Genomic DNA, 26,065 nt, shown 5'->3' with positions numbered 1-26,065 from the left:
TTACAAGCTTTGGGGCCGAGGCTATTTTTTCAGTTGAAATGGTTGGCCAGGACAAGCATAGTAGATTATGGTCACTCGCCTTGGTTTTAACCACATCGAAAGATGAAATGATAGACAGTAGGGCCGATGAGGCGTAGATGTAATCTATTGTTGCCTCAGAACCACGACCTTCCCATGTTGGATACTGAGCTGAATTCCCAAAAGTGGCGGCCACATTGAACAGGTCTTTAGATTTCATCAGTACTGACCAAGATGCACCCCGTCGCTTCAGCTTTGGTTCTCGTCGGTTTCTTTTCACATACAGCGTTCAGGTCGCCGCAAACATATAGATGGACTTTGGAGTGTGCAATGTATGCTTTATCGATTTCTTGTTCGACCATATCTAGAAAGTCCTTGTTTGAGATGGCTTCTGGGTTCCAGTACAAGTTTATGATTATTGCTGTTGTTGAGACAGATCTGTTGTATAGTACGTCCCAGTACTTCCATTTTACTTGTACTGAAATCATCAGGAGGGAAAGTGTCAAGATTCTAATCATTTTCATTCCATTGCCCATTCTAACTGCAGTTATCAAGCCCGAGGAGGGTCGGCCTTTCGGTCCCTTTTTAGCTGTTGCAAAGGCTATTTCGAAACCATCTAAAATGGGTTTTGTAGTAAGCCATGTCTCTTGAAAACACATGGGCCCTCATTACGACCCTGGCGGATTTTTTCCGCCATCGGCGGACTTTTCAGCCATGGCGCAAAGTCCCTTTACGCCATGGCGGATGGTGGACTTACCGCCCCATTCCGAGGTCGGCGGGGCGGTAAGTCCCCATTGACCCATTTACCCTTCCCCATTCCCATTTCGGCCCCATAGGGTATAATGGGAGTGGGGAAGGAGTTAATTACGCCACCGTAAATTACGGTGGCGTAATTAACACCAAGGTCCCAGAGCGCCATGGATTTTTCCGCCCGCAAAAAGCGGGCGGAAAAATGACCATGGCGCTCCGGGAACTCGTAGTTGGCGGTAAGGAGTCGGCGCAGCTAACGCTGGCGCAGACCCCTTAGCGCCAGGGTCGTAATGAGGGCCATGATATCAAAAGAGGCAAAGTTCACGTCACCCCGTACTGTAAGGTGCATAAACCCCAGAGTATTCCATGAGCAGAGTTTAGCTAGATTTGAAGTTGGGCCTGTTTTCGAGTCGTCGTCGCCAAAGTTCTTGTTGGCAATGGATTGCTATTTTTCTTGAGGCCCAAGAGCTTTCGGGAACCATGCCCACATCTTTTGTAAAGGATTTGATTTTTCCTTATCTTCGTTGACTTTTTGTTCCAATTGCACCTTCTGTGTACTCGTTCTTTTGGTCGGCAATGGTGGCCCAGCTGGTTTTCTGTCATATTTTGTCACTTCCACCTCGTCACTTTCTTTATGATTCATTGAAGGTTTACCCCGTGGGTCTAGTTTTCTAGTATTTTCTTTATGAAGTCTTTGCTTTGGCGAGTTTCTTGTCGATTCGTTCGCCCATGCTTCTTGATTTTCCGTATTACGGTTCGCTTGGAGGTGTTTTTGTCTCCTAACCTCAGGGGATCTATCGTTTGAGGAGTTATAGCCTTTCCTCATTGAACGGTTATTTGGACTGAGGTAAATTGGGTCTTCCCATTTAGTTCTTCTCTCATCACCCAATTCACTTATGTCATAGCCCATTTTTAGGAAGTCTTTCAAGGAGTCGCGCAGCCTCTGTTTGACAGATTTTGAGGAGATAAATAGATAGGCAGTTGCTCGGTGGCCTTCATGAATCTCTCGATTCCACTGGTCTTAGTTTCGGTATGCTGTGTAGCAACTCCATCACAGTTCTTCTATTCAGGATTACGTAGTTGTGACAGAGGCCGATTTGTTCAATTTTGAAAGCAGGCGGATCTCTAGATCGCATTTTGAGTGGTACCCATCAGCCTTTTCCTTCTCTTTCGTGTCTTTTTCCATTTCTATTTGCTGTCCGATCATCTCGCCATAGATGATTCTTATGGCTGTCTTGGTGCTGGGCCTCATTTCCAGATGTGGATGGTAGATATTTCTCGCCCCGCCGATTTTCTAGATCGCTAGCTTTTGTAGAGTGTAGTTTTTGCGGACCTTGGCTCGGGGTCTTACACCCCTTCTCGTCCTGTTTGACAGGACTCCGGTTAACACAGCGAGTAATCTTCTTACAATGATCCTTCGATGGTAGAGATGGATATTTACATCCTACTTCTTTAGATCCTTACTCCGATCGAGATTCGGCTTTGTGGTCTCCTTTTGACCCTTTTTCCCTTGATGTCTCGATAAGTTCTAAGGAAGGAGGTTCGCAGGAGTGATTCAAGTTTTCGAGAACTTCTTCCATCAGAAGATCTTCTGTAGATTTTGAAGTGTTAGAGACTTTGGAAGTCTCCATTTTTTTTGTGCCAGTTGGAGTTAAAGCAGCCTCTGGGATTGTTGGAGTTGAGCAGTTTGAGTTTACATTTGGGCACGCTCCATCACCATAGTTCTTCCTCCTATCTTTGAAACTCTTTTCCTGAACTAGTAGGCAGAATACCAGTTGCTTTCCCTTAGTTTCAACTGGTGTCATTGGCAATTTGCGTTCAGCAAAAATAGAGAAGTCTTTGTTGGTAACTGCTTCCATATTCTTCGTTTGGGAATTCTTTGAATTATTCACTAGTTTGGGTACTTTTTTTTCAGATGCAATGTTTTGGGCCTTCTTTGGTCTGTGTCCACTGACGGCATCATCTTTCTTTTGTGGATTGTGTCGCAGGTGTGTACTTGTAGGCTTTGACCTTTTAGTTTGCAGTTGGACTGGCGAAGTTTGCTCGATTATGAGTAAGTCCGCCTCATATGTCGACTTTGGGGGGGATTGAATTTTTTTTGGGACGTTAAGCACGGTTTGAGACCCCTTTTCGATGCTTGCCGATGTAGAGGTCTTTTTCATTCCTTCTGGCACTATCGGCCAGGGACGCCGTGTATCAGCCTTATTTTTTTCATGGTCCACCGCAGTAATATACCCTTCCAAATATGCAAGCTTTGCATGCATTGTTGTCAGTAGAGAGCAATTGTCTTTTAATGAATCGTTTATGGCTTCATAAAGCTTGGTAAAGGGGGCCATTGCGACCGCCACCACTGCCATCAGCGTCACCATATCCGGTCTTTTTTCTGGTGATTTCTCGGGCGAATGGTTTCGTCCAAGGGTTTTTCCTTTGTCCCTGCTTGGCGTTGTTATTGCGGATAAATTTAGGTCATTTGCCATTTGGTTTGCATCTTCGACTGAAGGGAACCAGTCCTTGGTTCCCCACTCTCCATAAAATATTTAGGTCTTGCTTCATCATTATGGTCAATGTTTTGTATTTTGTCAGCGACAGGTTTTGCGGTTTCCAGGCTGGCCATACCCGACTTGATCTCCACTGCGATTGATGGCGTCTCCACCCCCACCCGTTCGTCTGTAGGCGAAGCACTAGGTTCAACTTCCTCTTTCTCTTCCACACTGTGGGGTGGATTTTTATGATTTCCTGTACTAAGATCACCCAGGTCTGGTGTTGAGGCTGGAGTAGCAGATTGAGAGTCTACTGAGCTGTGCAACACTTCCAGCTTCTCACTGTCAGGATTTGCAGTTTCCAGACTAGCCATACCAGTCTCAGACTCCACTGTAATTGATGGAGTTTCCGCCCTCTGGCGTTCGTCTGTGGGAGAAACATTGGGTTCAACTTCTTCTTTCTCATCCATAGCGCTAGGAGGTAGATTTGTGTGATTTTCTATACTGGGTCCTCCAAGGTCTGGCACCGGAGCTGGAATCCCAGATTGTAAATCTTCTGAGCTGTGCACCACTTCCAGCATCTCGCTGTCACTTATTTCACATATTTTATCGAACTTTCTTTTTCTGTGATTCACAAAGAAGTCTGCCACACTTTGAGGCGAAAAGATGTTAGTTGCTTGTTGGCTTTTTGTTTTTGTACAGTCTATAGTTCGCCTTATTGACCTTTTTGGTCTCTGTTTTCCCTCATTGTTGGAATCAAGTCCTTTAGACTTGCCTGGGAATGTTGGTGCACTTGTCGATGGTGTATTTGTCAAAGTTTGTTTTTTTGTTTTCAGCATGGTTTTCGGTTTTTTATAGCACGGTCCTTCATCAGGTTGTATGTCCGGTGATTTTGATGAATGGCCGCCGTTTGGGTGGCTCGTGTTGCCCATGGTCTCATTGGCTTTTGATGTAGCTGTGTCTAAAGAACCTGCTGTAGTGGGCATACTAGGTGGGAGCGAGTGGATTTCCACCGCCACCTTTGCCGGGTTGCCTGTCGGTTGGTCATGTAAGCAGGGAGCTTTCTGCAAAAGTTCACTGTGTGCATTTTCCGTCATTGTCTCGCACCGATCATCCACCAGGACGGCCACTCCAGGACGGCCACTACTGGCAAGACTACACTGTGAACCGTGACCTTCTCCATGGGTTCCTGTTCCGGGAGCCCCACCCTCGGGAGCTCCACTAGGTCTGCCGTCGCTTTAGCCCGCGGCTTTTCCCAATCAGCGGCTTACTCCCCTGTACTGGCTCCCCCCATCACCGCCGAGCTCGACTCTGTCTGTCTTCCGACAGGCGGCGGGGTGTTAGCGGCTAACAGGACAGGGCCTAGGCCGTGGGAGTCGCCGCCCGGGATCCCCAGCAGAGCCGTGGGTCGCCCAGGTGAGTTTGAGGTTGTTTGGACCAAATTTTGGCGTACGGGGAAGATGTCCACTCCCCGCAACTCTTCGTCGTTGCTGCACAGATCAGTGTGCTGGGTTCCCAGAACTGGGAGTGTATTTTTTGCTGTCGCCTCCTCTTTTGACCAAGTTGTTTTCGGACAGAAGCTTCTGCTACTCCCAGGCGTCGATATTGTTGATACTTGGCTCAAAGCAGGACTCTGTGTCGTTGCTGTAGCAGTTGGTTTAATCAGCTTTGAGTATTGCGGACTTTCCTCTGCGCTTGAAGGCAGTTTTCGGCCCACTTCAGCTCGTGTGCGGGGCCGTGAACTCCTTTGCTGAGAGTCTTTATCACATAAAGTCGTAGTTAGCGAAGAATTCAGAGTAGCGTCCCCGGCGTCCATGGCTGCCATAGACTGCCAGAGACTATGCCGCTACTCCGCGGCCGCTCCGCAGTGTCAGGGAGCTTTTGAATTGTGGTCAGGTGGTCAGGAACAAACACAGTAAACAGACTGAAGAAAAGAGTAGCCTGCAGTCACTGCCTGAGACTGCTACTCTGCCGCTACTTCACCACAATTGATAATGCATTAGAAACATATCAAATGCATCAAGCATATGGAAAAAAGAGTGGAAAGCACATTATTTTTCTTTGCTCTTTCCTACAGGAAAAGGAGGAAGATTTGATGGAAGGTCCGTGCAAATTAGTGCATCAGAATACCACTCTTTAAGAATGTATTCTGTAGAACCCAGATTCAGACAAAATGTCGAATACATTTTCCACCTCCTCTCGAAAGTGAACTAGTACCTCTTTGTTTTGGAGTTGCACACACATTAAAAACAGGCTCTAATTTTTTTAACATATCCGCTACCCAGCTGATAAAAAAACTAAAAGACAAAGATTGAGGTTTGCAGCCATGTATCACTAATCTCTTGGCAAACATGTGTGATACAAAAGAATACTGGTTCGAATGTCACGCTGATGTATGTTGTATGCTAAGGAACCAAGGCCCACCCACATGGTTTGTGAGTACGCGCGGGATGACTTGCACAACTTCATATGCACTGTAAACCAAAATAAAGATGGAATAGATATAAAAAACATCAGGAGATATCTGTTCTCTTGACCCTGTCAATGTGTCAAGGTACTTTTACCATCTCTTCATTGCCATGCTGCATTTTATCTGTAATAAAGCTACCCCTCTGCTCGGAGAACATTTCTTTTAGAGAAAATAATATCAATCCAGAGAAACACCACACATCCACATGCTTTTGTGGATAAAAGATGCTCCAAAATATAGCCATGATAGTGATGCCACTGTTTTACAGTTTATTGAAAAATACGTTACCTGCGTTATCCCTTCAGAAACCACAGTGGCCTACATACACAAGTGTTACGCTTCAAAGAACATAAATGTGGCAAATATTGCCAATGTAGATATAAAAACAAAAGCAAATACTATACCAAATGTTGTTTTGGCTTCCCTAGACCAGTTTGCAAAAAAGGACAAATAAATAGCTTGAAGTCTTCTGTTAGACACATCGTAAAAGGCAAATCCCCTACATACAACATTAAAAGAGACGAAGGATCGAAGTGCATCAATGATTACAATGCAACCATTGCCCTCTTGTGGAAACATAGATGTACACTATATTGCAGACAATTCCACTGCAGTTGCAAGATATGTCACAACTTATCTCACCAAAGCTCCGAAACCTCAGGGATGACTTATCATCTGACAAAACACTATCACGAAAATGGTACAGCTGTTTAACAGGTACAGCCTTCATGGCACATGTGAACACATTGTCTGGCTGCGACTTGGACCAGCTTGATCCTGAAAAAGAGTACTAAAATCCTACCAAGAGATAGAAAACATAGCCGCAAATGATCACAACAGCCAGGACATTTAAAAAAATGATTTAATTGATACATACTTCCCAAACAGAAGTACTGCTTTGGAAAACATGTCTTTATATGACATCGCCCAAAACGGATGTATATGTTTTGGCCGTGACACAATTGTTTGCGGCCAAATTGACCGGGGTAAATTCGACCACAAAATAATACAAACAAATGTTGAACAATGAACACCAACAAGAGGAAGAAATTGAAGCACAACTAGACAAAGATACTCCTGAGGGCAGTCAATCTTCCCTCACAGGAAGACAAGAACTACTGGGAGAACCACTCATTCTAAATGAAGCATAAATATCCGGACTGTGGTAGAAAATACCATGTAACAATATGCACAATCTGAGTAAGACTTATCAGTGCTGGAAATGCAGCTGAATGATGAACAGCTCACCATTTATCTAGAAGTCACTCAAGAAATTGAACATGGTTTTAAACATGAAACTAAAACCTGTAGCTATAAACAATATAGACCTCTGCTCCTGTATGAATGTGGTAAAGCTGTTTCTGGTAAAACTTTCTTCATTAAAATAATCAGCGCATTTCTACAAAACCTAGCAAACAGCAACTGTGTGACTGTAGTAATAGCCCCCACAGGTTTAGCTGCATGCAACATAGGAGGTGTAACTTCACACCAACTACTAATCCTCCCCGTAGAACACCAAACCAAATTAGAATACTACAAATTATCAACAGAATCCGCTTCTTCAGTACACGAAATTCTAAAACAAATGAAAGTGCTCCTGATAGATGAAGTAAGCATGGTTTCCAACCTCGTGTTGGCTTTAATTAATCTCAGAATGCAAGAAGTCCTTAAAACCAACTACGAAGAACTGTTTCGAGGAAACCATGTTATTGTTTTCAGGGAGACCTCCCACAGTGAACACCAGTGAAAGGTCAACCTATTTTCAAAACATTAGGACACAAAGAATGCCACAATACCCTCGGCAGTATTGGAAATATAAATATCTGGCAATATTTTTACTATGGAGAACTAACTCAAAACATGCATCAGTTTGCAGACCTCACATATGTTAATATTTTAAAAAGCATTAGAACTGGTCTGCTTACTAAAGATGCAAAATCCATCTTAAATAGTAGACTAATCCATTTGCTATATGGACAAAACACATCTGCTCCTGATGTCCTGGCACAATGAACTCAACACAATCTAAAAAGTATGCCTTTAATGCCAACCCTTGCAAGCTGTAGTCAATTCAACGAGACAATGTTGAAAATGAAATACAACCCACACCGCATATCAGATTCACAGACAAACTAGAAGTGCATGGCAAGACACTTCCTATGTGCAACAAGCAACAGTACTAATTTCTTTTCCCAATAACCCAATGATTTTTTAATGGCAAAACAACAGCAGTGTGTCATACACTAATGTTGTAATGTTTATGAGGGTCTAACAAAATATATAAATACAATTGTATACAACTACAGCTTTTAAACTATCTTGCTGTTTTTGTGCAGTGCTGTGTTTTTCCCACAGAAAATAAGCCAGAGATTCCAGCTTCATAATGATAAAAAACTAAGTAACCACAGCAATTATAATCAAATACATATTCTATAAACACTAACCTCAATTGTACTACAATTATAAGTGCCATATACAGTCCAAGTGCTTTGTTTGTCTATTTTAAGACTGTGATTTAACATGTGGCTTATGCGTGATGTCCTAGCTCAGCGTAGGAAAATCAGCGATGCAGAGAACTTATGTAGATTTTGTAAAAACTCTGTAATAAAAGAAACACTGGAACATATTATAACAGAATGTGTAGCACTTGTCTGTTTGAGAAATATGTTTTTTGAGAAACATATGTTTTAATTGCAAATGTGATGCCTAAACATAGATGGGCCTTCATCATTAGCTCACCTAATATGAGTTCAAGAATAGCCACAGTGAATTTTCTTAAATCTCTACATTTGAATGAAAATGATAATGAATTACGGTAAAGCTGAAAACATCTGCTGTATGAATTAATTCAATTAGAAATCCATCATTTTGTAACATAAGATGGGTATAAGATTGTACAATTGTATTGTTTTAAATAGTTTTGTCTATATTGATTTTATACTGACAATCAAATCTGTGATCTCTTAACTATGTAAATAATTTAATTTAATTTCTTCTTCTTTTGTAAAATGTAAAATGTAGAATGAAATAAGTATTGTTTGTGAGGTGAATTGTAAAAAGTTGATTAAATTGAGCTAAAATTCAATAAAAAATTAAATTGCATTATTCTACATATTACAAACATTTTGTACTCCCACTACATTAACTATAATTACTATTCATTACTATAATTACTATACACATATTGCTACTATGGTGATTCTGGCCATAATCCTACTAAATTACCTATAATTACTATAGACATATTTCTACTGTGGTGGTTGTGCAGCCATGCCCCTCAGAATCTGGCCACTGGCCTCCACCATCACAGTACAAATAACTATATAACAAATATGTACGATACACAGTCAACTAATAAAACTCGCCCTGACACCCCGCAATCCAAATGATGGCATCGGAACCGAAATTGAACACAGACTCGGCAAACCCTTTTTCACCTATAAAAACAGCTGCACATTACCTTCATTCCACTTCCCTACCATTTCCATGCCCTCTTCCAGCCATCAAATAAACCCAAATGTATTTTTCAAGCTGACGCCCATGGTGCTGTCTGCGCAATACCGAGGTGTCCGTGGACAGCTACCACACCTGCCAAGCCTATTTCCACCTACACAAATAGCCCCATAACTTCTTTATTTCACTACCCCACCCTTCCCAGCCGCTCTTTCTACCACCAAATAGCCTCAAATGTGTTTTCCAGACTTTTTACCCAGCACACTGTCCGCGGTCATCAGCGACTGTCTGCGGATGCAACATGGCAGGCATTTCCAAAAATATGACGGACCTCACGCTCTTCACCACCTAGTCAGCGAGTGTGTCCAATGTCCGCTGACCACACGTTGGTCCCTGGACCAATCGGAGGACCTGATCGCGGATCTAACAGGGAAGTGAGTCTACGGACCAAACCCAGATATCACTATTTAACATTTTGGTCATTTTGAATAAAACTATTGGACGTATTTACATCAAATTTACAAAAGCACGCTTTCTATACAAAACCGCTGCTCCGGCCGCAAATTTAGTGAAACATTTGTGATGTCATCTTTGATGTCCTGGGTCTTAGTCTTAGCAGTGCACGGTGGTGGTGCGAGATATGGTTGCTTAGCCTACCATTACTGGCGAATTTCAGGGGTTTTTCGGTTTTACTTGGAACCAAACGTCCCTTTAACAACGTTTTTTTCACTGAATTTCATAGGTTTTTATTAGTGCAACTTAACCATAACATCCCCTTAACAATGTTTTTTCATTGAATGTCATAGGTTTTTATTAGTGCAACTTAACCATAACGTCCCTTTAACAAAGTTTTTTCATTGAATTTCATAGGGTTTTATTAGTCCAACTTAACCATAATGTCCCTTTAACAAAGTTTTTTCATTGAATTTCATAGGGTTTTATTAGTCCAACTTAACCATAACGTCCCTCTAACAAAGTTTTTTCAGTGAATTACATGGGTTTTTACCAGTGCATGCTATTTTCCTACAACTTACTAATATCATACTTAGCCAATAAGTAATATTTTGGTCCAATTTAGAAAGTTTCACCTTAAAACTGTGCCCTTTCCCACCATGTAGCATTATTTTTAACATGTCTACACACTTTTTGCAACTTTTTGAAATAATTTTGCATCCGTAGACATCCAGGAAGGTCTGATTTCATCACAGATCGTATCCGCACTTAGAAGACAGTTCGGAACTCCATTTTCTACTGATCTAGGAACTTTCAGCTTCAAAATTTCCTTTGCACACCACCTACACCTTTTCGTACTCATTATCCATTACCAATCTAGTACACAGTACATACTTGGAAGAATTTTATCGAAACTGCTATTTATCTTAAAAATGGCATCAGTTATTGCCATCCCTCCTCCCGAAGAGCCACCACCGCCACCAGCTGGAGGACCTTCACAACAAAAAAAGCACAGTACTTTCAAAGACAATGAAGAGGACCAAGAAGATGAGGTAGAGGAAGTGCCTACTTCTAGCACCAAGATCGAATCATGCGTGTACAAGTTCTTTGCTACTTTTTGGAGTGTACCAAAGGCTAAAGCTACCAAAGTGAAATGCACTGAGTGCAATTTTGTACTCAGTCGCAGAATACCTCTACAGTACTCCCACGAGACCACCTCCATGCGCTGCCACACCAAATCCAATGACTGCAATGCTCTCAGAAAGGTTGTTCCTTTTTCAGCAAGTAGTAAGCTGTCTTCCTCCACCTCATCTTCCTCAACAAATACTCTAACCACACAGACTGATATCTGCGGGCATTGGTGCATTATAAATACATAAATAATAAGGAGGGCTACGGACCATTATGGTCCATTGCAGCCCCTGAAATGGGGATAAAGGCCATTAGCACCCTTGGTTCCCAAAGCTCCTATAGCGGGATGCTTTCGGTGTCGCTCTGTAAGAAGGAAGGAAAATCCTTTTCCAAGACAGCCAACATGGAAAGAGAATGCAGGGCTCCGTACACAGCCCCTCTTCCATTGCCATGGCATCCTGCAAAACCCTATGAACATATTACCACAAGCACTTTTGTTCCCTTTCAAACCTATCCTACCTTCGAATATCTTTACCTCATAGCCGGTCCCAGGTAGACATAGCCACTTTAACACCATTTTTCATCACTAGCGGTCATGGCCAGTAGCCAGATTGTCGGTGCCATAACCTTATGCCATGACCCAGACAATCTGGCTACTGCCCACAGCCACAGGCTATACCTCAGTGACCAAAGGTATATGATTATTTTTTGTATCTACATTATTACACTTGTCAAAAAATAAAACACGTGCACATTTGCAAAACCATGCTTTAATGTCCTTGCCAATGCTCCTCATGAGTTTGCTCAAAATCCGCCCATGTTTTATTTTCTAAAAAGTGACAAAATGTATGTACATACAATAGTCATATAATTTAGCTGCCATCAGTCTTTACACAAACATTGAAGGTTGGGTCTGTAATCTTTCTCAAAACTTCTGTCCACATTTGTCAAATAGCAACAAAGTTATAAGCAACCTAAAAATGTTGAGACCCCCCTCTAATTTTGCCCCCTCTTGAGAAAGTCTCACCAAACTTTAGAAAATTATTTATATCTACATCCAAAATAATTTTCCCAAATGTTGTGTAGATTCGTCAAATGACACCACATTTATATGCCTTTACAATATTTTGTGACCCCCCCCCACTAATTTTGCTCCCTCATGACAGAATCCCAGAAAAATTGGCAAAACCATTCAGGATTGGTTCTAGAATAAAATTGCAAAATTACAGGCAGTTTCATTGAGTGGAGCAAAAGTTATAAGCCATCCAGAAACTGCTTTTCCCCAATCCTGTAATGCAGAAATAGGTACAGATGTCCTAGGACATCCGAAGTGTCCGCGAACACCACAGAACTGCCCCAGGACATTCGGATTGTTTGCGGACTTTCAGGGGGGGTGATACAACCCGTTTTTTTGTGGCTTCTTATGGCCATATCCAATCCAATCCTCATCTACCCCACATCCCCAGAGAATGTTGAGTTTGACAAGTGCAATGCTGCTTTTTTTTTAATGTTTTCGCCGCACTGTCCGCAGACTCCAAAAAAGTCCACAAATCAAGAAGGCGGGCGCTTCAGGAAAACCAACGCATTTCACGTTTTCTCACCACCCAATCAGCGGCCGTGTCCCGATATCGGCAGACCACGCAAAAGTCAGTGAATTTTTCTGGCCAGTCTGCGGATAGCACAGCCAGTCAGAGGCCAGTCTGCAGACCAAACAGAGAAGTGAGTCCCCGGACCGGACATAGATATCACTAATTTTTTTGCCTTACATTTTGGTCATTTAAAATAAAACTACTGGACGGATTTACCCCAAATTAAAAAAAGCACGCTTTTGGGACCAAGCCACCACTCCTGCCGCAAATTTTGTGAACATCCGTCTAGCGGTTTGGGCTGTAGGAGTGAGCAAAGTTTTTCCCATTGTGTCTCTGGGAAAAAAAGAAATGTTGGGACCCCCCTATAACTTTGCCCTCCCTTGACCAAACCTCACCAAACTGCAATAAAAATCAGAGTGGGTCATATACTTTGTTTTACAAAGTTTGGTGAGGATTCGTCCAGGAGGAGAAAAGTTATAAACCGCCCAAAAAGTACTCTTCCTACGAGATGAACAACTTAACCATAACTACATGCCCGCTACCGCAGGCCATGTAATTATAGGACGGCCATAGCCAATCTATAGTTAAGGTGAGTCGGAGAAACATAGGAACCTGTCAAAATGCTATTGTTAATAACTTTTGATTCCAGAAGTCATTAAAAGTCTGCAGGCCCCGCCAGACTGCAAAGTTTTGTAAAGATTTGTTAATAAATAAGAAAGGTATTAGGCATGAAATAAATAGATTTTTTTCCAAAAGTGCGGTACTTCCCACTCCTTTTCCCATAGACAGATGAGGTCAATTTTTGCCAAAGTGCACAGCCCAAACCGCTGGACAGATTTGGGCCAGGTCCAAAACAACATGGGCACGAAGCATTCAAAGAGAGTGCTTTGCTTGGTTTGGCGTTATTCTCTGCAGTAGCTATTTAAATATTTGACGGATAAAGGGTTGCGCCCTTCCCCCCAAAAAATTGTGCTATCTCCCATGGTACATTGCAGTATCATGGTTTTTAGAAAGGAAATGACCGCCATCTTGTTTTTCTCTTGATGTGAGAGATATTTGCTGCTATAGCCAAAGATATGGGAAAATGAAAAACAGTAAAAAGCTATTTGCCGGTCAAAAAACATGAAAATGCCATCAGGCTAGAGGTAGGGGGAGGCTAGAGGGCACCAAATGACATTTTGTATTTGAAAGGGGTCTAGGGACTGAGTTTGCAGTACAAAGCTTTCCCTAGCCTTGGCTGTAGACTTGAATAGCCGACATCTGAAAGTAAACTGCGTCACAGAAACAGCGTGTGTCGTGGGGTAAAGGGAGAGGGCAGGGGAGTTGAGGAGGCCATCTGAGGAGTGGGTAGAGCTGGCACAGATGAGGGGGACACTTGGTGAGGTCTGGGGGGAGGAAAGCATTTGTTTGTGGCAGTTTTGCTGATATTCGCAGCTACAGAGGACTACAGATAACCAGGGTTACGTGTAGTTCAGTACCTGCGGTTAATTTTTTTTTTAAAAGTAGATATTTTAACAGCTATAGTGACGTCGGGGTTGAAAAATCACTGCCCATGGCCACATACCACAGTCAATAATTTGATCCACACATCCAGGTCTCCCATCGATGTGGTAACCAGGACAGATACTGCTTTGCTTCATAGTGAGGAAAGGGCCAGCCTCCTCAGGCCATGTTGCCAGATAAATGAGCCAAACTTACAAAACCGCTTAGAGGAATGGACCAGCCCTTTCCTTGCTTTGAAGCTAAGCAAAGTCAGCCCCGCTTTGAAGCTAAGCAGCGTTAGTACATGTTACTGCATGGATGGGCAACAAAATGGGCATCAGAATTCTTTTTTTTTAAACCCAGCTACTGCTAGTCCTTGAAAGTTTTGCATCAGAGACCATGGTTTGCCTTTTGCTGAATTGCATTCTGGTATTTGTAGTCTCCCAGTCAAAAATGATAAAAAGAAAATAGATATGTTTACAGCAGCAGTGGGGTTCCAATCCCTGCAGTAACTGGGACAAACCCTGCTTAGCTTCAAAGTGAGGAAGGGATTATCCACTTAGAGAAAGATGGCCTAAGGGTGCTGGATCCTTCCTTGCTAAGCAGGGTCGGCCCTGGTTACTGCATGGATTCCAGACAGTTCACAGTCCTGAATGCTGTGTGTTTTCTTAGTTTTAAATATCTCATAACACATGGCATCCACATTTCTTTTTTTAAAGCTTGGTACTGTAGGTCCGTGAAGGTTTTGCCCTAGGAGACAATATTCTTGCCTTTTGCTGAATTGCGTTCTGGTATGTGTTGTCGCACAGTGAAGATGGGGGGGGAATAATGCCACAATTGTACACTTTTGTCTTACATAGATCTATAAGGATTTATGTATTGAGTGACACTATGGTATGTATACTCTTCACGTTAGCTTTATATAGCAGAGTATTGTTGAAAGCCAGTCATGGAGGTGAGGAGGGGAAATGATGAGAGGACAAGTAAGTCATGAGTAACTTTTTATCAGAGGGCGAATGCAACCCCTTGGGTGTTTTTGAGGTTGGTAAGCATGCTCAAGTATTTGGATACCAGGATTTTACTCAGGTTGTCATGTTCCCAGTGCAGACACCTACCCACAAGAGCACAAACACTTGCTTCATATCGGGATTTTGTTTTCCATGTAATATTTCACTACAGATTACTGGGCTTAAAAAGTGAGCACCTTTTATAATTTGCCAGCATATTTCTTGGAAGATTTTCTCTCTCAGGTTATTTTTTCTGGTGTTCATTACTTTTTTTAAAGTCTAATGCTATTTTGTCGGGCACGCTTTCTTCTAAAGAAAAGGTCAATTGAACTACATTTGTATATATTTCACTTTAAAATATATGGTCACTTATTGTGCGTATATTCATGGGTGCCAGTTTTTTGATTTTCGGTATGGGGGTGTTACAAATATAAAATAAAAAATTGGTAGAGGGGCTGCCCTGTGCAGTGGTGTGCACATGCCATCCGAGTGTTATTATCCATGGCGTGGAAAGGGGACTGTGGATAGTTGTGGATGTGTGGATAGTTGTAAAGGTCCATAGATTAGGTCCTTATTGTATGCTAGAGAAAAGTATTTGCGACAGGTTATTGTTTCTGTCATTTTATATTTTATTCTAATATACAATTGTTCATTAGAACTTTGGGCAGAGGAGCCAGCCAATGGGGAGGCTAGAAATGCAGGCTGGAACCGCCGCTAGAAGCCTGCATTCCAAGCTGCCTGATGGCCGGTTCTCCCCGCCTCCATCTTCCTCTCCACTCTCCATCCCATGTTTTGTTCTCCCCCCTGCTTCCATCTCTTCACCACATGCATGTCGCCATGGAAAGGGAAGAGGTGCTTCGTGCAGAGCCCTGCCGTCCCTTTCCATGGTGGCCATCTTGGAAAAGGATTTTCCTTCCTACAGCAGGAAGGAAACTAAATTTTGTGCAGCGCCCTGGGTGCTAATGGCCTTCATCCCTCATTGCAGGGGCTGGAACCAGGCATAAAGGTCTGGAATCCTCGTTATCTACCCTCGCTTCGCTTGGGCTGATAACTTGTGCTGGCATGCCGTTACCCCCATTCCAGCCCCTGGAATGGGAGATAAACACCACATTATTCCGATCAGTATAACACAAAATACTAATGGAAATATTGGAAAAGATTATTGAGTCTATCTACTTTACTAAGAAATGTAACATAGATGGAGGCTGTAAGATTATTTTTTAGTTCTATTTTGTTACTGTGAAAAGTGGTTCCTAAAGGAACCTTTTTTTTGGTTGTTTTTTTTTTATTTTGCAGGAGAGGTCAGAAAGTAAGGTGGGGAGGTAAATGAGGGAAGAGGCTGTTATGCAAAGTTTGAATGCAGTACCTTTGGTATAAGCTTGTATTACACAGTTTTGGTAGTGGGTTGAGCAGCCTGGCTTATCTCAAGAGGGGAAATGTGAGCTGTAGTGCAGTTACACAAAGATTCACAGTTACAGGTATTCAAATAAACTCTTACACTCAAGGTTCCTTGCATAAACAATTATTAATTTATTTATCAGTCAGTTATGAAGCCTTCTTTAGAAGGGAGCAATATACTATTAATATACAAATACACTTCAGTACTCTATGCTCCTAGTTTCTGAATCAGACAAGACCCTTTTGGGATGGCCCACAGACACAACCTACACCCACAGGTGACTTCAATGACAAGGGTACTGGGATCATTAATATCTTACTGTTGCCATTCAGAACACTCTTAAAAAGTTGGTAAAAGGCAAAGGTTATTAGAACACAAGAAATTACAAATATTCATAAGCAGGTCAAATACTTTCAGATATCAGTTAGAAGAGTCATTCAATTCAATAGGGTAAGCCAAAGTCAATGGGCAAAAGTCTTTGTATAGGATGCAGCACTTCAGGTAAGTAAATGGAAAAGTCTTTGCACAAGTTCTTAGGAGTCTTTGATGAAAAGAGGAATCAAATGTAGGGCCACAAGCTGATTAGGCTTGTGAGTTGTGGAAGCACTTCTACAGTAAGAGGTAGGTTCTCTTAGACTTACTTTACAGTACCTAGGTAAAGAAGAAAAGGATGTAGCGGATGATATCTGTTCCTGTGCAGCTCTGCGGATCTCACTGACCCTGGGCCTCAGTCGTGGGGTCAAGAGGGAGGACGTCGGGGGACTTCTGCACTGCACTGGGACTGGCAACTGGCAAACTTCACTTTCAGTGGCTGTTTCGCGTTTCAGCTCCTTGCGGTACAGCAAATAGCAATAAGCGTGGTTCCTGGCTGTCAAAGTGAACTGTCCTTCTGCGGTCCCACACTCGGCTGAGGGGGCTCAGGCTTGGTCAGTCCTGCTTCGTGGAAGTCCGGAGGATCTTCCAAAAGCTTTAGGCCAGCTTAAAAGTAACACACACAATCTGGTGTCCCTCTCCCTGGCTATACGGTTTCCTGCAGCAACTCTGAGTAAAGTAAACCAGCTGCGATCTGAGTGTCCAGGTGTCTTACTTTGGAGTTGATTGCTCCCACCATCTGAAAGGGAGAAGTAGTCCTGGCAGGGGCTTCTCTGTCGATGCGTACTTGGCAAGTAGTCACTGCAGCAGGGCTTCACTGGGCATACCAACGGTCCATGAGTTGCAGCAGGTGTCCTCTTCAAGCTCTTCTTTGGTTCCTTTGTCCAGTGGTGGACTCTGCCTTTCATGCCAAAAGACTTGCCTTTTATTCAGTTCTCTCCCATTAATTCCAGCCTAGATGTCACTCACCCAGCAGGGTGGCTGTCCTCACCGGACCATCAGCCAGCCAATCACCACACAGTGCATTTGGGTCTTCTAGGAGACTAAGCACAGCGAGTTTCAGGCACCTCCCTTACTTCCTGCCTACCCCAAACACTCGGGCGCCAGAGGTGGGTGTTTCTCTGAAACCCCACCAAAGGTGAAATGAACAAAGAGACCAAACCTGGTTTGGCGCGCAGAGAAACTCTCTAGAAGGACCTTCCCACAAAGACCTGGCGAAAAAAGAAGATAGGGTACCATTTTAGCAAAGATGGCTATATGCCATTTTGGAAAAGATGGCTCCCGCGGTTACTTTACTGGAGCCGTGAACGGTCGCGGTAAATGCAAACCAAGGTAGTTCAAAATGAATCCACTGCCACCAGCCAGTCAATTGAGAAAGGGTAACATAAAAAATGTTACATTAGCATTTAAACTCCAGCACTCTATTGTAAGATAGGGTCTGCTGGGTCTAGCAAGTACAATGCTAAGTAAAGTCAAATTCACTTTACTGCACTGGGAAACAGTAGTTGATCCCAGCAAAGATATTTAAACCTTGTGAAGTCTGAAAGACTTCTCTGTGCCACTGCACTGAAGGTGCTTTGGGACACAATTGGAAAAGATGATCCCTATGGAGTTGGTTAGACTCCATAATCAAAATAAACACTGTGTATACAATCACATTAAAATACATGAGAGAGTGGGGAAAAGGGTCTCACTCTCTCCAGGTTACAAAATCAAGTCCTCATAATCCAGCAAAGTTGTTGGGGGTCTCTAAGGTGGAGGGAATTAACACATTTTTGAGAATTCTCTCTAATAGAAACACCAAGCACTAATATGGAGGGGCAAGTGGACAGGGCAAGATGCTGCGCATTTGTTACATCTAAGGTAGGGGGAAGTGTTTCTCGGGCTACTTGATTAAAGCTTCAAAAACACTTCAAAACTGCTCCCCCCTGCAGAGTGTTGTGTTGCAGTAAGTACAGAGTACTGTCATCCTCAAAAGATATGGATCAACAATCTTTTGTCGCTTGCAAGGTAGCTGGTGGGATTATGTGTCCCACAGAAGTAGGCTGTGTGGTTACAGTATTGGTTGAGGAAGATGAGGTGGAGGAAGACAGGCTACTACTTGCTAAGAAAGGAACAACCTTTCTGAGAGCATTGCAGTGGTTCGATTTGATGTGGCGGGGCATGGAGGTGGTCCTGTAGGAGTACTGACCAGGTAGTCTGCAGCTGAGTACAACGTTGCACTCAGTGCATTTCATTTTGGTAGCTTTAGCCTTAGGTACATACCAATAGTGGTAAAGAACACACACACCCATGATACTCTCTCGGTGCTAGAGGTAGGCACTTCATCTACCTCATCTTCTTGGACCTCTTCATTGTCTTTGGAAGTACTGTGCTTCTTTTGTTGTGTAGGTCCTCCTGCTGATGGTGCTGGTGGCTCTTGGTGAGGAGGGATGCCAATAACTGATGCCATTTTTAAGTAAATACCAGTTTTGCTAATACTCTGCCAAGTATGTGGTGTGTGCTAGATATTGTGCTAGATTGATAATGGATAATGAGTAAGAATATGTGTAGGAGCGGTGCAAGCGTACATTTTGAGTTTGAAAGTTCCTAGGTCAGCAGAAAATGCAGTTCCCAACTGTCCCGAAGCATGGACCTGTTCGCAAAATATGCACGCGTTCGCAGACACATCAACATGCCGCGCATGCGCAAGGTCATGTGACGCTGTCTGAAAAGTCAGCGATGACGTAAGATGTTTGCGGACCTCGACGGACGTAAAAATGATGGAATAAATTGCAAAAAGTTTTGCAAAATTATGGTAGAAGGTGGGAAATGGCAGTTTGGAGGTGAAACTTTGCAAATTGGACAAAAACGTTGCTATATTGCGGTAAGTGTGATATTACTAAGTTGTAGGAAATTGGCATGTATTGGTAAAAAACCATAAAATTCACAGAAAAATCTTTGTTAAAGGGACATTATAGTTAAGTTGCACTAATAAAAATCCATGAAATTCACTGGAAAAACTTTATCAAAGGGACATTATCGTTAAGTTGCACTAATAAAAACCTATGAAATTCATCAGTCATGGTAAGCTAAGCAACCATAACTCACGCCACCACCGTACACTGCTAAGACTAATATCCATGACATCAAAAATGACATCACAAATGTAATTGATGGCATCAGGTGAGTCGGAGTCGGAGTCCCATAGGAACCTCTTAAAATTCTATTGTAAATAGCTTTTGATTTAGTAACAGTTTCGGCCAAAATTTCTAAAGTAATTAGAGACTTTTGGGCACCCCAGGCTACAAGGTTTTGTAAAGATTCATTTAGAAATAAAAGAGTTATTAAGAAGACAAAAGAAACGTTTTTCAAAAGTTACAGCCTACTTCCTATTCATTTTCCCTTAGACAAACAAGGTCAATTGTTGCCAATGTGCACAGCCCAAACCACTGGACTGATATGGAACAAGTCAGAAACAACTTGGGAACTGAGCATTCAAAAGAGTGCTTTCTATGGTTTGGAGTTATTCCGTCGAGTCATTTTTTAAATATTTGACGGTTAAGGGGGTGCCTGTCCTTCCTTCATTTCAGCGGATACGAACCCTGGACAGGCAACCATCAGGGAACATCAGTCGATGTGTTTACTTCAAATTTGATATAATTCAATTTTAAATTCCCATTCACACATATTGCTTTTTTATATTATATCACGTTTTATTTGTCAGATTATGCGACTGCCTCTTTTGACCACCCTCAAATTCTCACATCTCCTTGCCCTGAAGGATGCCTCTGTGACTCCACCTTGAATTGTCTCTCCCATGGCCGAAACACGAGTTGGCACAAGTTGTTGATTTTAGAATGAGTAATTTTCAGTAACTGCCTTAGGCCTCGTCCCACAAAATGATTGTGAGGTATGTGTGAAGCTCTCTGAACTGCCACATCTTACTGAGTAATGGTGCAGTGTTCATTATTGACAGCATCTGCTGTTTTTTGTATAACAGACGGGGGAGCTGACTGGAATGTTCAGTCCCCGATGGAGCAATGCAATCTCTTGTCTTTAGCCTTTGCAATGGTTTTGCCTTCTTTTTATATCTGTGTTGTTTGTGGTAGCATGTGACAGTTTGATTGTGAATGAGAGCCTGATGGTATGAATGTTGAATGATTAAAAGTACCACTCAATGGATAATTATTTTACGAGTGATACGAACGTTGGACAGGCAACTAGCAGGGAACATTGGTCGATGTGTTTCCTTCAATTTTGATATAACTCAATGTTAAATTCCCATTCACACATTTATTTTTTACATTACATCACGTTTTAATTGGCAGACTTTGCCACTGTGTGTTTTGACCACTCTGCATGCTCCCATCTCCTTGCCCTGAAGGAGGCCTCAGTGACTCCAACCCGAATTGTCACAGCGACTGCCGAAACTCGAGTTGTTGATTTTAATATGATTAATTTTCAGTAACTGCCTTAGGCCTCATCCCACAAAATGATTTTTACGTAGGTGTGAAACTCTCTGACCTGCCACGTTTTACTGTTCAATCAATGCAAGATAAAGAGACCATGCCTACCAAAAGCCTTCAAATAGCGCCATGACTACCACCAACCTCGGAATGAGGCCCATTATGTGTATTTTATCCCCTTAAATGTGTATCCTTCAAAATAAATCCCATCACGATGTGGGACAGACAGATCCTACATATCATTATTTTCCTGGGGTTCCTCATACTCACCCACACCAGCCCACCAGTGTAAACATGTGAACATATTGTTTGTCTAATGATGCCCCCTGAATAACAAGGTAAATGTAAGTTTTCTGCAAGCTGCTAACGTGTGCAGAGCTAATGCACAATTCATGTATCCCTTTTACCTCATTTGTTCATGCAGATAAAGTATATAATTGGAAGGGTAGGGCTCCCTTCTGTGTTTGGATTCATTAAACTATAATTCTCGGTAAAAAGACAGAAAACTACTGCAACCAGAGTCCTTTTGGTTCATCAAGCTGTGACCTTTTGCTTCATTAAGCTGTCATTTGAACAACCACGACGGCTAGATGAGTTATTGGAACTCATAGTCTCATCTGATTACTTATTTCTCAAGATAAAGTCCAACATTAGTTTAAGGAGCATGTCAATCTGTAGCCAACTTTATTTTCATGTCCAACCACACAGACTTCTACCTCATTTCCTTTTTTTTAAAACTGATCAGTTTGTACATTATTACATTTTTCAGATATTCTGATCATGGCTGCATAACATGGAGGGTAATTCATAGAATTTCGCACAAAAGTGGCGCACGCGGCTGGCGCACAGTGTATCGCACAGCGTATTCATGGATTTGAGCCTCCAAAACCAGCCGTGGCGCAGAGTGGCGCAGCGACCCTGCAGCAGCGCCAGTTACGCCCCCAAGAACTCCCTCACGCAAGGAAAAGCCATCAAAATCCCCAATTCATCGTAAATGTCTGCGCTAACCCTGGGCCAGTTCACAGGGCTGCCAAACAGCAAACGCCAAGCGGGGAACGTGTATTTCAGGGGTTTGCGGGAAGTTTCACACGCGATTGTCCTGGGTACGTGTATTTCAGGGGTGTGCGGGAAGTTCCACATGCGAATTCAGCAGGGTACGTGTATTTCAGGGGTGCGCAGGAAGTTCTACATGCAAATTCAGCAGGGTATTTGTATTTCAGGGGTACGCGGGAAGTTCCACACGCGATTGTCCTGGTTACGTGTATTCCAGGGGTGCACGGGAAGTATCACACGCAAATTCAGCAGGGTTCGTGTATTTCAGGGGTGCGCGTGAAGTTTCACATGCGAATTCAGCAGGGTACGTGTATTTCAGGGGTGCGCGGGAAGTTTCACACGCAATTCCATCAGGGCACGTGTATTTCAGGGGTGCGCGGGAAGTTCAACACGCGATTGTCCTGGGTACGTGTGTTCCAGGAGTGCGCGGGAAGTCTCACACGCAAATTCAGCTGGGTACGTGTATTTCAGGTGTGCGCAGGGAGTACTACACGTGATTTGGCCGTGTGGGTCCTCCCAGGTGTTCCCTCTACACCCTCTATGGCCCCTGCAGGCAGCACACACCACAGGGGACTACCCTGCACCCCTGCTCATGTCCCGCAGGCAGCCCATCCACCATGGGCATGCCCCCCAGCCAAGCCACATGTCACCTTGCACTACTGATCAACAACGCATGTCTCCCAGCACTCCCACCCCCCAGCACTGTGGGGCACCTGCCAGCAGGCCCCACTCATGTCCAACTCATGTCCCCCTGCACCCCCACCCCCCAGCATTCAGGGGAACCCTCAACCAGGCCCCCACACATGTCTCCCTGCACCCCGACCCCCCAGCATCCAGGGGCACCCTCCACCAGGCCCCCACTCATGTCCAACTCATGCCCCCCTGTAACCCCGCTCCTCACCACTGTGGGGCACCCTCCACCAGGCCCCCACTCATGTCCAACTCATGTCCCCCTGCACCCCCACCCCCCAGCATTCAGGGGCAACCTCAACCAGGCCCCCACACATGTCTCCCTGCACCCCCACCCCCCAGCAGTGCAGGGCACCCTCCACCATGCCCCACACATGTCTCCCAGCACCTCCACCCCTCAGCATCCAGGGACACCCTCCACCAGGCCCCCACTCATGTCCAACTCATGTCCCCCTGCACCCCCACCCTCCAGCATTCAGGGGCACTCTCAACCAGGCCCCCACTCATATCCCCCTGCACCCCCACCCCCCAGCAGTCAGGGGCACCCTCCACCAGGCCCCCACTCATGTCCAACTCATGTCCCCCTGCACCCCCACCCCCCACCATCCAGGGGCACCCTCCACCAGGCCCCCACTCATGTCCAACTCATGTCCCCCTGCACCCCCACCCCCCAGCATCCAGGGGCACCCTCCACCAGGCCCCCACTCATGTCCCCCTGCACCCCCACCCCCCAGCAGTCAGGGGCACCCTCCACCAGGCCCCCACTCATGTCCAACTCATGTCCCCCTGCACCCCCACCCCCCCAGCATCCAGGGGCACCCTCCACCAGGCCCCCACTCATGTCCAACACATGTCCCCCTGCACCCCCACACCCCAGCAGTCAGGGGCACCGTCCACCAGGCCCCCACTCATGTCTCCCAGCACCCCCACCTCCCAGCAGTCAGGGGCACCCTCCACCAGGCCCCCACTCATGTCCAACTCATGTCCCCCTGCACCCCCACCCCCCAGCATCCAGGGGCACCCTCCACCAGGCCCCCACTCATGTCCAACTCATGTCCCCCTGCTCCCCCACACCCCAGCAGTCAGGGGCACCGTCCACCAGGCCCCCACTCATGTCTCCCAGCACCCCCACCCCCCAGCAGTGCAGGGCACCCTCCACCATGCCCCCACACATGTCTCCCAGCATTCAGGGGCACCCTCCACCAGGCCCCCACTCATGTCCAACTCATGTCCCCCTGCACCCCCACCCCCCAGCATTCAGGGGCACCCTCAACCAGGCCCCCACTCATGTCCCCCTGCACCCCCACCCCCAGCAGTCAGGGGCACCCTCCACCAGGCCCCCACTCATGTCCAACTCATGTCCCCCTGCACCCCCACCCCCCAGCATCCAGGGGCACTCTCCACCAGGCCCCCACTCATGTCCAACTCATGTCCCCCTGCACCCCCACCCCCCAGCAGTGCAGGGAACCTGCCAGCAGGCCCCCATACATGTCCCCCCAACACCTTATGACGATCCATAATCATGGCCCCCATGCCCACTCAATACACTGCCTACGCCACCCCAGTCCGAACACGCCACCAGGTATGACATCCACCCGACAAATCACCAGCACATGATGCATCCCAAATGGCTAGTCTGCACATCAACACATATCCGTCAAACCCACACAATGACAGCATGTGAATGATAGAACACACATTGTGACATGCATGAAACCAAAGAGAGAATACCACAAATTGAAGTACCAAATTCTAATGTATTAAACAGAAAAGCAAGGCAATGAAATGGACCAGAAGAAAATGGAAATAATAAATGAAATCCAGCATGTCCAATAAATGAAAAAGATGCATGAAATCCAAATGAAAGGCAATCCAAAAGCAAGTCTCCAAAGTGTCAGTCTGAGAAAATAAATCCAAGGTTCCAAAATAAGACAAAACCATTTATCCATGTGAAAAAACATTTAAAATCCAAATCCATTGTCAAACTATGTACAAGGTGAACATCCAGGGTCCATGTGCCAAATCCTTTAAATGAAACCTATAAAATAAAATACTACCTAATGAAGAACTATATACAAGAAGTTGAGGCATTGTCCAAGCACCCCAAAACAAAACAAAGCCGAAAGGAAACTTAACAATAAATAATTATTTACAAGGGCAGCGGGCTAGTCCGACGGCTCACTTCTGGATGTTCCAGGCCAGGGCATCATCGAACTCCTGCTCAATGTCCCGGAGGCGGTCCTCCTCCATGGCCCCGAGGGTCCTCAGGGCCGACGACATGTTCTCCTCCAACACCCTGCGGATTGCCTCGAGGCACTCGGCCCACCTCAGGGCCCTCCGCATGGAGTTCTCCGCCCTGACCATCGTGAGCCTTGCCTCTTCCGCCCGCTGCCGCTCCGCATCTATGGCGTGGCCCAACCGCTGCAACATGGAAGACACTTCCCGTCCTGGGTCCTCCCACCTCGTTGCTGCTGCTGCTGTGCCTGTGCACGTGCCCTGGCTCCTGCTGCCTGCACATCCTCCACCGGCCGGGGTGCAGTCGTTGATGTGGCCACCCCTGCTGGACATCCGACTCCCGACTGTGGCAGGGATGTGTCCTCCACCAGCCTGGCCGCACCGTCAGAGGCAGCTCCACAGGGCACCCAGGTGACAAATGGGTGGAAAGATGGCACGGAGGACGACTGGCGCATAGGGTGTTCAGGGGGTCGGAACAAGCTCCAGCAAACGGAGGAATCCGGCCTGGGTGACCTGTCCCAGTAGGCCGACGCGGTCAACGAGCCATTCGAGACGACGTGCAGTCTCCTTATGAAAAGACTGCAGGTCAGCTCGCATGGCCCGTTGACGCAACGCTGCGCCAGTCAGGACAGGCTCAACCCGTACCTGGATAGCCACGTCCGCAGGCAGAGGAAGGCCAGTTGTTGTAAGCTCATCCCCTGCCTGAAAATGGTTCTGGACGTAGGCATCCCTGCTGGTGCAAGATGATGCAGTGTCAGGATCAGGGACAGGATTGCACACAGGGACCTCCGCGGTGCCCTGTGCTGCCTCCTGTCCCTGGTCCTGCACTGCACTACTAGCACCAGTGGAATCCCCACCTCCAGAAACCGTCTCTGTCGCTTGCATGGCCTCCTCCTCCACCAAACCCCCTACCAACCTGGATGACTCAGGGCCATCTTACCCCGGTTGGGCCCTGTGGGGTCCCAGCTGCCCCTTCTGCTGCCGAGGAGTCCAACTCCGACCTCCGCCTCTTGGACCTCCCCCCGGCAGCTGCGG

General features: G+C 45.2%; 1 protein-coding gene across 2 annotated transcripts in view; it reads left to right on the top strand.

Moving 5' to 3' along the window:
• Window positions 1-26,065, top strand: part of SLC5A9 (solute carrier family 5 member 9) — a 702,002-nt gene that overhangs the window by 655,059 nt on the left and 20,878 nt on the right. The window lies entirely within an intron of this gene.

The sequence above is a fragment of the Ambystoma mexicanum genome, chromosome 1q, assembly GCF_040938575.1.
Source record: "Ambystoma mexicanum isolate Mex_15411 chromosome 1q, UKY_AmexF1_1, whole genome shotgun sequence".
Lineage (NCBI taxonomy): Eukaryota > Metazoa > Chordata > Amphibia > Caudata > Ambystomatidae > Ambystoma > Ambystoma mexicanum.
Note: the sequence above shows the minus strand (reverse complement) of the source record. Positions and strands in the feature narration are given on the sequence as shown.